The following is a 14452-nucleotide window of genomic DNA, read 5'->3' as shown; positions in this document are numbered from 1 at the left end:
GGGAACCACACTCTGCTGCTGAATTGGTCCATCGATTCGGATCGTACACCGATTTATCTGTAAGTGGGAATGGGTCCCACCTCAACTTTAGGAAGAACGTCCTGATGGTAACAGCTGATGGAATATACTGCCTCAGATTGTGGTGGAATCTTCTTTGAAGGTTTTTGGACAGAGGTTGGAAGGCTATCTGTTGTGAGTGCTTTGATTGTGTCTTCTTGCATGACAGACGGTTGGACTGGATGGCCCTTGCGGTCTCTTCCATCTCTAGGATTCGATGATTCAGGTATTTTAAAGCTCAAGCTCCCTTAATTCCTTATCATTGGCCAAACTGGGGCCCCTGGGACCTGAAATTCAGGACTAAAAACGTTCTTGGTTCAGAAATTTGAGTTTTGGGAAGAAGATCTGACTTAAGAGTATCAATAAGATGAAACTCCTTGGGCTTTTTAGCTAGTTAAAAAGACAGTTCTTTTCACACCTTGACAAATATCTCCTTTCTCTCTTAATTGTTGCCTGCCAGCCTGTAATATTGCATGTCTGGCATCCAAAATCCTGAGACTTTACAGAGGATGGCACAATGATATTGTGGAGAAAGGATCTGTCGTCTCCTGGTGGGGCTGCTTGGAGGATATCTGGGCAAGGCTGGAGGACGTATGGTCCATCAGTTAAAGCACTGTGAATGCCAAGGAAACTGAGAAATGTCAAGCACAAAATGAAAACATTTTATAAGTGTTCCTCACAGTATTTCTGCTGGAAAAATAAAAAGGAAGTTGTGAGAAGGGAAAGGGATGTGAAATTTAAACTTGTCACTGTGAGACCTCAAAAGTAGATGTCAAAACGCGAGTCTCATAGGCCACAGATGTAAGGCCTGGCAACATCAGTGGCTGTGAGTCATCATGATAATGTTACACTAGTGCTCAGAGAGCTATGCTCTTAGGCTTGGGGTCCAATTCAAGCTGACAGTTTTGACCTGTTGGGTTATTTCATTTAAGAACATTTATAAAAATCTAGAAACCAGTGGCTAACAACAACAACAACAACAACAACACAATAACATTATCCATAAAACCTCCAATTTATTAAAAAGCCTAGGGCAAGTGATAAATGCTGACAATCAGGAAAGTGCTTGGAAAAATACATAGGTCTTTAACTCATGGCAAAAAATATCCAACACTTAAGGTCGATCTAATCTTAATGGGGAGATCATTGTTACACAGGAATGTGCCAGCATCCTCTGCTGGTGTACATATTACATATTACATATTCAGAGTGATGATGATGATAATGATGATTTGGATAGGATTTTGCAACTGCTGTATCCAGCTGTGGGATCATTGCACATGCTGCAAGCCATGAAAGTATACAGAGTAGCATATGAATGTACATTGACTTTTGTGCATTGCTTTTGACCAGTGGAATCTTACAACTGCACAATGGGTTGTCAGCCATGTGCATTAGCCATTGATCCACATATGTTGTACTGCATTGGTATTCACAGTGAGGTTGCATAAAGTAACTCAGCCGGTGGATGTTTACATTATGTTGAAGTGATGTACGAACTCAGCCAATGTGCTTCAAAATAGAGAAAGCTCTTTGCTGAACATCAGTCTTTGCAAGGATCTAGCAAGGTAACAAGAGCACCCTCCTTCTCAGAGTGTAAAGACCTATGAAACTTTAGGTGGTGGATTTCTCTAAAGGAAACTACCATGTGGATCTCTGTACTTTGAGGTGAGGATGTTAGGAAGCCAGATCTGCCACATAGGAACCAAGATCTTTCTTATTGCTGACCTTGAGTTGAAGGCCCTGTTTCCACCAGTGCCTTTGGCTCCTTCCCTTCGGGCATGAGGGTGGGCCAGATGTTCAACTCCAGCACAGGGAATTGCTGTGCTTCTTTGGGTTTCTAGGTGTGGAGATAAACTTCAGGGCAAACAGGACTGTAGCAAGAAGAGGAGGGGAAATTTGAATCTTGGGCCTGAACAGACAGGCCAAAATAAAGCTGCTTTGGGTCACTTTGGACGTATGCTGTTTAAATGACACATGAATCTGAAGAGGCCAGAAGCTGCGCCAAAGCATACCTTGCAAGTGACCTGAAGCAGCTTTATTTTGGCCTGTCTGTTCAGGCCCTTTGTCTATTATGTGGTGGCTTTAAAGATTACACACCCATCACAGCCTGTTATCACTTGGTCTCTTTAGCATAGCATGACAAAGCATGTGTCTGTCTGTTAGAATCATAGAATCATAGAGTTGGAGGAGACCCCAAGGGCCATCCAGTCCAACCCCTTGCCATGCAGGAAATCTAAATCAAAGCATCCCCAATGACAGATGGCAATCCAGCCTCTGCTTAAAGACCTCCAAGGAGGGAGACCCCACCACTCTCCAAGGAAGGAGTGTGTTCCACTGTCAAACAGCCCTTACTGTCAGGAAATTCCTCCTAATGTTGAGCTGGAATCTCTTTTCCTAAAGCTTGCATCCATTGCTCCGGGTCCTAGTTTCTGGAGCAGCAGAATACAAGTTAGCTCCCTCCTCAATATGACTTTCCTTCATCCCTGTTGTTTGGTGTTGTGGGTGCACCAAACAACAGGAGTAAATGGAGAGAAATTCCAACAGAGACAGTGGTTACATGCACTTGGATCTGCCTTGCGATTTGGAGTAAGATAGGGACTGTGATACTAATATTGCAACTCATGAGACCTTGTGCCCTAGTGGGAATAGCCCTGAATGGTGCAGCTCCTGGGCGCTTTATGCTGCTGGTCCTGCTGTGGTTAAAAAAACCCCATCCCCATCTCTTTTTATATTACTGTTTATATGCAGGCCAGCTTCTTTCCTTTTCTCCCATTTTTGGCATCATGAATGTGACTGCCTTGCCTGCATTGTGGGGTAAAACAGATCTTGTTCCAATGAATACAGAAATCTTTGTTTATTTTAGTATATATCGAGATAACTGTAATCGCTTACAAGCTTTAGAAATAAATGAAATTCAGTTTGGAAAAAAAATAACCGCTCATCTCTTTTTCTCCAGGTGTTGCTACTGTTCTAGCTGCTGTTGTTCAAGGAGACATCAGGCAAGAGGAGGACGGGGCACCACCGTTGAGTTGTGGATTGAACAATGTGGTGGCTTGGGATACATATGAAATGGTGGCAACCCTCAAAATTAGAAAGGGAAAAGATCTGCTGGAAAAGTGCAGCTCTTGCTTGAGATTTGTTGCTAACTGCCATCACTTTGACTTCAATTTATGGTGATCCTATGAATGGGAGACCTTTCATAACAGCAATGGGAAATATAACTTCATGCACAATCCTGACTTTAGTAGTCAGTGATATATCTTGACACTTCAGGATCTTGTCTAGTTCCTTCATAGCTGCCCTTCCAAGTCCTGATCATCTTCTGATTTCTTGACTGCTGTCTCTATTCTGGTTATTGATGCAGCCTTAGGCCCGTTACAGACTGCCTAAAAGCGGCGGTCTGCCGGCGCTGCTGGTTGCTCTGCGAGGGAGCTGCAGCAGCCAAACCGCGCGGTTCCCGCGCGGAGCAAATAAGAAGCCCCAAAATGGCGCTTCTTCCCACAGCACGATTATGATGCCGCGAAGTGCCAATGGTGCACTCGCGACGTCATAAGCGCCTCGCAACGTGCGGACGCTATGCGTCTGACACGTAATAATGGCGGCGCCTGTGTGTATAGGGTGCCGCCATTATTACGCCCCCGTCACGTGATAGGGGTGAGGCCGGTGTGGACGCTAGGTCCCCGGCCAACCCCTATCACGTGATGGGGGCGCCTCAAGAGCCCGTGTGTAATGGGCCATAGTTTGGAAAATCTTGAACTATTTTAATGTCTTCATCTTCTACTTTAAAGTTATGTAAATAATCTGTGGTCATAATTTTTGCTTTGTTTTTTTAACATTGAATTGTAAACCTGCCTTTGCACTTTCTTTTTTGACTCTCTTCAATAATCATTCTGAATTTTTGCTATTTTCTGCTAGTAGTATGGTGTCATTTGCATTTCTTAAATTGTTGATTTTCCTTCCTCCAGTTTTGACATCTCCTTGCTCAGAGTCTAATCCTGCTTTCCATATGATACATTCAGCATATATGTTAGAGTGATAAGATCCGGCCTTGCCTGACCCCTTCCCTTTGGCAATCATTCTGTTTCTCCATATTCTGTCTTAACAGTGGCCTCTTGTTGTGAGTACAGGTTACACATCAGGATAATCAAATGCTGTGGTACACCAACTTTTTAAAATCCATGGTTTTTCATGGTCTATACAATCAAAGGCTTTGCTCTAATCTGTAAAGCACTGTCTGATTTTCTTCCAAAAATCTTTGGCAAACTCCATTATCTAATGTATGTTTGCAGTATTATCTTCCTCTTTTGAACCCAGCTTGGAAATCTGGCATTTGTTACTCCATATGTGGTAAAAGCCATTGTTGCAGAATCTGAGTATCACTTTGCTTGCATGGAATGGTCCTGTGGTTACTGCAATCCCTGGTGTCCCCTTTTGTGGGGGATTGGAATGTATATAGAGAGCTTCCTATCTGTGGGCCATTATTTTGTTTTCCAGATTTGTTGACAGATTTTAGTTAGAAGCAGAGTAGATTCTGGCTCTGTAACCTGAAACAGGCCTATTGGTGTTTCTGGTGATTTATTTTTCCCAAGTGTTTTGAGTGCAGTTTCCATTTCATTTCCTAAAATGTTAGGTTCATCTTCAAATGGTTCTTCCTTGAATGACTCTGTCATGATTTGGTTTCTTCTTCTAAGGTATATTGCTTCCACCATCTTTTTATTTCTACTTGGTCACACAATGTGTTTCCCTACTAGTTGTATAGCATTCACACTCCTGGTTCAAATTTCTCTTTGCTTTCTCAGATCTTGCGGAAGAGGTCTCTTGTTCTTTTCTTCTTTTGTTATCATCTTCTGTTTTACTGAATTGATAATAGTAATTTTCTATGTCCCTATGCACCAGTCATTGAACAGTTGCATTTAGGGTTCTGACCTATTTTTGTCACCTTATACTTAACAGCGTAAAGAGTTTCATCCCTTGAGGCTTCTCTTTTTGGCTCCAGATACAGTAGTGGCTTTTTACATTCCATTCCTCTCTGACAATGTTGCTGGCTTCAGTCCAGAGTTCTTCTCGCTCCCAGGCAATAAGGCTTGATAGAGCAATCTATGGAAATAAGCTCTCCAGCTAATGTGGATAAACATTTAAAGGTAAGTCTTGCTCAGAGTGGTGGTCTTTTTCCAGGCTGTTTTTGGTTTTCATCAAACAAACAAACAAACAAACAAACAAACAAACATTCTAGTATTCGGAACATGCTATGCCTTTTCTTTACAGTTTTGTCTCAGGATTTCTTTATTTCTCTTTGAGGCTTATCACATTGGTTATTAAACTGATTTACCTCTATCCGGTTTAAAGCTGAATTCGGGTGACATCCTGATCTTATCAGACTTTTTTTCGCCACCAAATCTGCCACCTGAATACAGCCCAGGTCCATCATTAGGAAGCTGGGGATGTTTAGCCTGGAGAAGAGAAGGTTAAGAGGTGATATGATAGCCCTGTTTAAATACTTGAAGGGATGTCATATTGAGGAGGTAGCAAGCTTGTTTTCTCCTGCTCTGGAGACTAGGACCTGGAGCAATGGATGCAAGCTCCAGGAAAAGAGATGCCACCTCAAAATTAAAGGAACTTCCTGACAGTAAGGGCTGTTCAACAGTGGAACACACTCCCTTGGAGTGTAGTGGAGTCTCCTTCTTTGGAGGTCTTTAAACAGAGGTTGGATGGCTATCTGTTGAGGTTGCTTTGATTGAGAGTTCCTGCATGGCAGAATGGGGTTGGACTGGATGGCCCTTGGCGTCTCTTCCAACTCTATGATTCTATGATCCTCACTTCCAGAGCTGCTCCTCCCAGATCTTTTTGGATCCGGCTGTTTTCTGACTTAAGAAAATGGCCCGTGGAGTGGCTCTGGAAGCGGGGATGGACCCGGGCTGTATTTGGGAGGCAGATTTGGCGGCAAAAATGTTTGATAAGATCAGGATGCCACCTGAATTCAGTTTTAAACCAGATAGAGGTAAATCGATTTAATAACCAATGCAATAAGCCTCTTTGTCTTGAAGACTATCCTGAGAAATAAAAAAAATTCACAGAGATCGGTGGAAGGAGAAAGGATGGAGAAAAGGATTTGAACAGCAGCAGAGCAAGCCCCTTCTTGTCTTAAAAGAGGCACTCTTTAAGAAGGGAATGTGGAGGGATCTTGGTGAAAATTTGGGCCAGTCTTAGGAAGCAAAGATATATCTTTGACCTTTCCCTTGTGTTGAATATACTCAACCCTCTGGATTCACAGATTCTGCATTCATGGATTCAACCACCCACTGCTTGAAAATATTCAAAAATATAATAAAATCCCCAAAGCAAACCATTTTATATAGAGGGCACCATTTTACAATGACATTGTATATAATGGGACTTGAGCATCCATGGATTTTAGTACTCATGGGCGGTTTTGGGACCAAACCCTGGTGGACACCAAGGGCCCACTGTATATATTTCTGGAGCTGACATTCTGGAGTTGAAAATGTGTGTTTCTTACAGCTTAGTATAAGAATGTGAAATGTTAGCGGTTGCCGATATTGACCATACTGCACCACTCTCAGGGACCCTTTTGCAAACCCAGTTTTTCAAACATACACACACAAACACGCTTCTGGGAGTACTTTTTTTGCTTTTGGTGATGTAAACTCATTTAAAGACACTAACACTACTCTCATCTGGTTATTACTGTAGTTGTTTGCAAACTGAAAGATGATTTTCCCCAGTGCAACGTTTTACAAGAGGAAAAGATTTTAAAAGGAAAAGCAATGGAACTTGATGAACCGGCCCCCATTGCTTCTCTGCATCTGACATCTGGATCTAAATGTTATCACCTAAGCTGTTCTGTATTTCATTGTGAGCCACATGTTTCTAGCAGGCAAACATCTGAACTCCTGTAGGTTGTCTACCATCTGCACAATAATTTATGGCCCAGCCATAAAAATAAAAGGGAGGATGAAATTTGTCCAAAAGTCCCTAAATTATATATGCACACCTATATTTTTTAAAAATTACAGATTTGTAGTTTTCACCCACAAGTAAATGTTTAACATTCTTGTGTGATGAGGACATATTTTTTATTACCTTTATTGTTCTCAATGAGCTGGAACTGTGAAAATGAATATTTGCCCTAACCCCATTAGTTAAAAAATGAAATGGAAAGGGGGGTAAGAAGGGGAGGAAATGGCAGAGGAAAAACAAAGTTGTTTGAAGAAATGATTGAATGCAAAAATAACAAAGGTGAATGAGGAAATAAATCTGCCTGTCCTGACAAAGAAGGAAAAAAAATTTCTAAATGATATTTTAATGCAGTCATAATACTGATGAATAATAACTCAGGGTTCTGCTGGGGAGATGGAGGAGGCTCTTTCACTCACTTGCAAATGCCTGTCGCTCTTGAAATCCAACCGGCAATCCCTTCTTGCCCCCACTCCCTGCCATCCCTTCTGCCAAAATCCATACTATGATGAGGTCAGTAACTCTTGGCTTGGTTTGGCAGGGAGCGGAGTAGAAATTACATTTTAAAAGGGGGGGGGCACCCAAAAAAGGAGATGGAAAAAAAAATCCAAGATGCAAGTGGAGGCCTGACTCCAATCAAGTTATCTCCAGGCTCAGTAACAACAAATCAGACCACACAGGCACTTGCTGAAATAACTTTTACTGGTTCTGCAATATAACCTCTAGCGTTGGCAATCTGGTAACCAGAAGAGAAACGTCAGCCAGCTGCTTGTCTCTAAAAGGTTTGGTGAGGAACTGAGCCAGGACGGCAGGGTGGATGCGGAGGTGAGGTGCAGGACAGTTCACAGATACGGAGAAAGCAAGGGGAAAACATGTGTAAGCGCACGGATACCAGTAGTGCATTGTTATTTGAGAATGACTACCATATATACGTGACTTCATGTATAAGTCGAGGGCAGGATTTGGACCAGAATTATGGATTTTGATATGACCCATGGATAAGTCAAGCGTAAAAGTTAGGGGCATCTAACAAAGGATGTAAAGGACAAAGCAAAGGAAAACAATGCCAAAGAACTTACAAAATCCCAGCAAGCATAACTGTTTGTGCTCATACTAAAGGCTGTCTGAATGAGAATAGAGGGGTTCAGTAGTTCCAGTATACATTATATTCTTGCCTTTCACCAGATGGTTCTTTTTTAAAATAAGAGTTAAAATACAGTATTCACATTGACCCGTGGATAAGTTGACTCAGGTTTTTGGGGTCAATTTTTTCACCTAAATTTCTAGACTTATACATGAGTATATACCGTATGTTGTGGTCATGTCCTTTTGTGATCTCTCTCTCTGTCACAGACACACACACACTCCTAGGAGGTTGCAATGTGGTGGGAGCAATAGTAGCTAAAACTGCAAGGAGAGTCTAGAAGTAGTATTTCACTGTAGATTTCACATAATTTTTAATCCTCCCTACCTCTGTGCACTCAGATTGGGGCGTAATAATAATAATAATAATAATAATAATAATAATAATAATAATAATATTTATTTATATCCAGCCACTCTGTCCGAGACAACCGGGGCAACTTACAAGTTAAAACAATACAATCCCATATCCCACCCCTAAGATAACAATTAAATAGTTGACAAACAATTGATAAAAAGTATGTGCTCATGTTTGTTGTTGTTGCTGCATGCCTTCAAGTCATTTCTGACTTATGGCGACCCTAAGGTGAACCTATCACAGGGTTTTCTTGGCAAGTTTCTTCAGGGAGGGTTTGCCATTGCCAAGATCACTCAGTGGGTTTCGTGGCCAAGTGGGGATTTGAACCCTGTTTTCCAGCGTCATAATCCAGTGATAAAACCACTACACCACACTGTGTTCCTGTAGCCCCATGCAAAGAACAAAAAAGGCCCATGGGACCAACAAAAAGGTGCATCCCTGATTAAACTGGTGTGATTCTTAAATAACTGGGAGTCAGAAATCCTTGTTGATCTACTTAAGGTTGCCAGATCTGGGGATCTAATTTGCATATTATGCAAATTATTATAAACATGCACATTACTATTTTGCATTTTGATTATGCAAATTCAACACATTAATCATTGTCCTTTTTCAATAATCAAGGGAAATGGGAAGGGAGTTAAGTTGTTAGCTGGCTCATCAGGTGAGACATCTAGACAATCATCACCCATTCTTCTGATTATTGGAGGTGGTGATGATCCCATCAGCAATTCCCAAACTACCTAGTCCAAAGGGTCTTGTTCCCAAGAGGTCCCATGAGGCTGGCCTCACCTGGGTATAGAATGTACATGTCCTGCCGCTCTGGGGATTATGGTGGCCTGCCTGGCAGGGTCCATCTGGGATCATGTGGAATACCACACACACATCAAAGTTCAGAAAAATGCATTTTGGCTAACACACTATAATTGTGTTGCATCATGGTGGAAGTTGCAAAATGCACTGAGGAACTTGTGTTCGTAGAATCATAGAGCTGGAAGAGACCTCAAAGGTCATCAAGTCCAACCTCCTCCCATGCAGGAATAAACAATCAAAGCATCCCCGAAAGAGCATCCAGCCTCTTTTTTCTTGGTTCTTTTTGTAGTGGTGGTGTTGGTTTAAACAATAATAATAATAATAATAATAATAATAATAAAATTTATTTATGTTTCCCCACCTCTCCTGGTAGATCGAAGCGGGGTTACAGACTAAAAAAGCACAAGTGTTTACATAAAAATTCAATTAAAAGCAGCTAAAAACAATAAAATATACAACATCATACAGTAACAATAGCATCAACAAACAAGGCAGGGATCATACACAGATAGGACAAGTCATTCATATCAGGGGGGTATTCATATCAGGTGGGGTATGCTCGGCTAAAAAGCTTGGTTTTATTCGCTTTTCTGAATGTTTCTAAAGAGGTCGCCGAGCGGATCTCCTCAGGGAGACTGTTCCAGATTCTCGGAGCTGTTGTTGAAAATGCTCTTTGCGAAGTAACAACATACTTAGAGGTTGCTATTTCCAATAGGTTCTTACCCGATCTTCTAAGAGTGCGGGGTGGATTATATAGGGAGATGCAGTCCCATAAGTAACTTGGGCCCAAGCCATGTAGGGCTTTATAGCTAATAACCAACACCTTGTACTGTGCCCGTAAGCAGATAAGGAGCCAGCAAAGATCTTTTAAGATAGGTATAATATGGTCAAACCTTGATGAACCGGTGACCAATCTGGCTGCCATATTTTGCACTAACTGAAGCTTCTGAACTTGGTACAAGGGTAGCCCCATGTAAAGCGCGTTACAGAAATCTAGACGAGAGGTTACCAGAGCGTGTACCACCATTTCAAGGTCCCTTCGGTCTAGGTAGGGTCGCAGTTGGCGTATCAATCGAAGTTGATAGCAAGCAATTCTGGCCGTCGCATCTACCTGAGATGTTAATTGCAGAGATGAGTCCAGAAGTACTCCTAGACTGCGAACTTCGTTCTTCAGGGGAAGTGTGACCCCATCCAGGACAGGTTGGCAAATTTCCTTCCTTAGACCTGAGGGACCTATCACAAGTACTTCTGTTTTCTCTGGATTCAGTCTGAGTTTGTTTTCTCTCATCCAGCCCATTACCGACTCCAGGCAGGCATTCAGAGGAGAGATGCCATCCTTAGTCACTGCATCAGTCGGAGACATAGAGAAACATATTTGGGTGTCATCAGCGTACTGATAACACCACGCCCCATATCTCCGGATGATCTCTCCCAGCGGTTTCATGTAAATGTTGAACAGCTTGGGGGACAGAATAGCTCCTTGAGGGACACCAGATGTCAGTTCCTTCTTAGAGGAGCAGGTTTCCTGCCGCCTTCATCATCTGGAATCTGCCTGAGTGGTAGGATAGGAACCACTGGAGCGCAGTGCCCCCGATGCCAGCTCCCCCAGGCGCTCCAGAAGGATACCATGGTCAATGGTATCGAAAGCCACTGAGATGTCCAAGAGCACCAACAAGGTCACACTTCCCCTGTTGATGCCCAGACGGAGATCATCGACTAAGGCGACCATGGCAGTCTCAACTCCGTATCCCGCCCTGAAGCCGGTTTGAAATGGGTCCAGATAATCAGTTTCATCCAAGACAGCTTGGAGTTGGAAGGCAACCGCTCTCTCGATCACCTTGCCCAAGAATGGCAACAGGGAGACCGGTCTATAATTGTTTCTCACCAGGGGGTCCAGGGAGGTTTTTTTCAGCAGCGGTTTAACCACTGCTAATTTCAATTTAGATGGAAATTTTCCCTCCCGGAAGGATGCATTGATTATGAATCGTAACAATGTAGTTACGGCATCTCCTCCCTGGGCGGTCAACCACGAAGGACAGGGATCGAGAGAGCACGTTGTCTTCTTTACACATCCAAGGAGCTTGTCCACTTCATCGGTATTTACAAACTCAAAGTGATCTAGCTTAATGGAGTCTACGGAAGCTCTGGATACCTCTTCTATTGTTTCTGTTTTAATGCCAGCATAGAGATCAGCCCTTATCCGAGAGATTTTATCTGCGAAGAAGTTATTAAAGTCGTCACAGCAGGCTTTTGTTGGTTCTAATATAGGGTTTGGGGCGGGAGGTAGCTGGGTCAACTCGCTCACCACCCTGAACAGCTCTGTGGGACGAGACTCTGCCAAAGCAATACGTGCAGCATAGAAAGAGTTCTTTGCTGCATTTATTGCCACTCCATAGGACTTCAAAATACTCTGATGGAGTATCTTGTCGGATAGGCACTGATGTCTCCGCCAGGAGCGCTCTAGTCGTTGCGTGGCCTGCTTCATTTCCCAAAGATCTTCTGTGTACCAGGCTTTTCTGTTAGGAGCAGGCCAGAAAGGACGCTCGGGAGTGATGCTGTCTATAGCCCTGGTAAGGTCGTTGTCCCAGGTATCCGTCAGGGCATCAACAGAATCGCCGTCAGATCCAACCATAAATCCCTCTAAGGCTTCTTGGAACCTTTTGGGTTCCATCTGCCTTCGAGAGCCGCCCATTCTAATAGGTCCTCCACCCCCAGGGGGGAGTTGGGTGGTTGCCTTCAGTCGCACCTTGACCAAGAAGTGGTCCGTCCATGACAGAGCAGAGGTCCCAAGAACCTCTGCCCACGGACTTCCCTGATCCGTACTAAAAACTACATTGAGTGTATTACCTGCACAATGTGTCGGACCTGAGACTAATTGGGAGAGGCCCATGGCAGTCATGGAAGCCATGAACTCCCGAGCTGCATCTGTTCTTGTGAGCCAGCATCGAAGGGGATGTTGAGGTCCCCCAGAACTAGAAGCCTAGGGGACTCTAACACCAGCTCCGAGACCAGCTGTGTCAGCTCGGCCAGGGAGTCTGTTAGGCCACAGGGTGGACAGTAGACCAACAGGATCCCCAGACTGTCCCTAGCCTTCAAGGTCAGGTAAATACATTCAATGTGGTCTGTTTTCCAGACAGGTTCCCTAGTCAAGGTAAGAGTGCTTTTATGGACTAAGGCAACCCCTCCCCCCCGCCCACACTCTCTGACCTGCTCCTTAACGGTATACCCGGCTGGAAGGGCCTTGGCCCAGACTGCATTACTCTCAGTCCCCAGCCAGGTTTCTGTGATGCAAGCCAGGTCAGGTTTATTTTCCTCTAAAAGATCTTGAATTATGTGGGCTTTGTTCTTAATCAACCTGGCATTGCGTAGGAGCAGAGAGAGAGACTGTGGTATGGCTGGACTGACCTTCGGTTCTCTAGGGTTAGCAGGGTGGACGGAAGGCAGGATAGGCATTAAGTATCGATCCTGCCTTCCCTTATACTTCAATTCCACCCTCCTACCGCTGTATCTTCCCATGCCCTGCACTACATCTATAGGAGCTCCTTGAGCAGAATCTGAGTTGTCATAACACCCCCCTTCTCAATTGCACCCTCCTTGAGCACAGCTCAATTGATCTATTCTGGTTTTCAGCTGCCTGTCCAACCTTTTCCCCCACCTTTGGTTCTCCATCCATCTCAGAAAAGGGGGGGTGGGACAGAGATGGGTTAAGTCTGTGACCAGAGCTTTGAAGATCCTGCTTCCCATGGGATAGAAGCACAATGGTGTGCCAAGCGCTGGCAGTGTTGTTCAGAGGCCCCTCTCCAAAGAGCATTATTTGCCTCTCCACAGCAGGTTCCACCTTTCCCCTTTCCATTTGTATCTTGCCAGATTGCCCCTGCTACTCATCACTGGTTGTAATTGAAAAGCTCCCAAGCCCTGTCCAAGGGCTATCAGTGATGGCAGGGATGCAAAAGCTCCAGGTGTGCATGCATGCGCATGTGTGTGTGTGTGTGTGTGTGTGTGTGCAATGAGGAGGAGGCTGGAGGTGGAGGCGGTGTCATTATCAACCCTTCTGTGGTTCTCTTCCAACTTGGCCCAGTGGAAAGAAGCTTTTAACTGGAGTAAGGTTACAGCCAGGCAGCCCAGCGATGCCAGAGATGTGAGGAATCTGCACCTGACCTGAAAAGGATGCATTCTTTTAATCGGCAAAGAAGAAGAATAGTAGTAGAAGAAGAAGAAGGTAGAGGGAGAGGCGGTGGAGGGGTGCTTGTGAATTTCTGCACACCTGCTCAGCTGACAAGCCAGCCAACGTTGGGAGGGAAGGCTGGAAAGAGGCCAACCCAGGAAGGGTGACAGTAAAGGGAAAGGGGGTGAGGAAAGAAAAGTGAGTGAGGGGGAAGGTCAGAAAGGGCAGCCCAGAATCTTTCCTTAGGACAGGGCACAAAGGATGTTTTAGAAATAAATAATAATAAAAGAAGAAGAAATCAACATGGCAGAAGTAGGGCAGAAGGGAAAGCAAGCAGAGCTCTGCCTAGGTTTGGGTTTTGCATTTTATCATTTTTCAGCTTGTTACAAAATGACAATGTAATACTATTAATTTATAATTTATCTTGCTTTAGTCTAATTTATCATATTCCACTGTATTCCACACACTGTACTGTCTCGTATTTTACAATGTTGTTAACTCTTTTGATATGGTCAAATGACTAATCAAGACATTTTTGGCCTGTTTCCCACTACCTTGACCCTGGTTCCCACTTGAATCGATTCGCTGAAGCAATTTGGAGAGGGGGGCCATGCGCTTGATCCATTTAACCTGTGTCTTTGTGACGCTGATTTCTTTTCCGCATCTTTTGGGATAAATCAATTCTGTGCAAGTGTGAACCAGATGTGGATCGGAATCGATTTAAATGTGGCCCTTGGCTGGCTGGAGCGGGTCCATTTTGAATTGATTCATTCGTCAATGTGAACCACATCATTGTATGTAATGGGACTTCAGCATTCACAGATTGTGGCATCCATGGGGGGTGGGGGTGGAGGAGGTGGGTTTTGGAACAAAAGCTGAACAAATACCAAGAGTCCTTACCAAGAGTGTATGGCTCAAACGTATCCGTATTTGATTCT

This window comes from Sceloporus undulatus, chromosome 8 (assembly GCF_019175285.1).
Source record: "Sceloporus undulatus isolate JIND9_A2432 ecotype Alabama chromosome 8, SceUnd_v1.1, whole genome shotgun sequence".
Classification (NCBI taxonomy): domain Eukaryota; kingdom Metazoa; phylum Chordata; class Lepidosauria; order Squamata; family Phrynosomatidae; genus Sceloporus; species Sceloporus undulatus.
This window is presented reverse-complemented; position numbering follows the sequence as displayed.